Source organism: Arachis ipaensis, chromosome B09, assembly GCF_000816755.2.
Source record: "Arachis ipaensis cultivar K30076 chromosome B09, Araip1.1, whole genome shotgun sequence".
NCBI lineage: Eukaryota > Viridiplantae > Streptophyta > Magnoliopsida > Fabales > Fabaceae > Arachis > Arachis ipaensis.
Genome location: NC_029793.2, coordinates 139,826,038 through 139,826,454, shown reverse-complemented (window position 1 = coordinate 139,826,454; position 417 = coordinate 139,826,038).

Genomic DNA, 417 nt, shown 5'->3' with positions numbered 1-417 from the left:
AGTTCTATGTGTTCTTACTTTTTAAAAATACTAAAAGATTGAAATTTTATATTTTAAAACTAAAATTTTTGTTTTAGTATCTAAATACTAAACACATTATTCAATTTCAGTTCTACAATTCCCGAAAAAACATAGTATTGCGGTGTATGCAAGATTGAACTGCTGCGTTTTATCTATGAAAGATGTTGTCAGATTCAATTTAATTCAATATTAAATAAATAAATGGAACAGGTACCACTATAGATCATATTAGGATGTATATTATAAGAGGTGAGATAGATCCGCCTTTAGGATTACAAACCAAACTTCCCTCCCTCCAAAGTACCTCAAGAAGTGTAAATGACAACAATAAATCAATCACTGTCTAATAGGGTAAATGCTCTTATTACTTAATTCTTTTTTTTTTTTTTTTTTTTT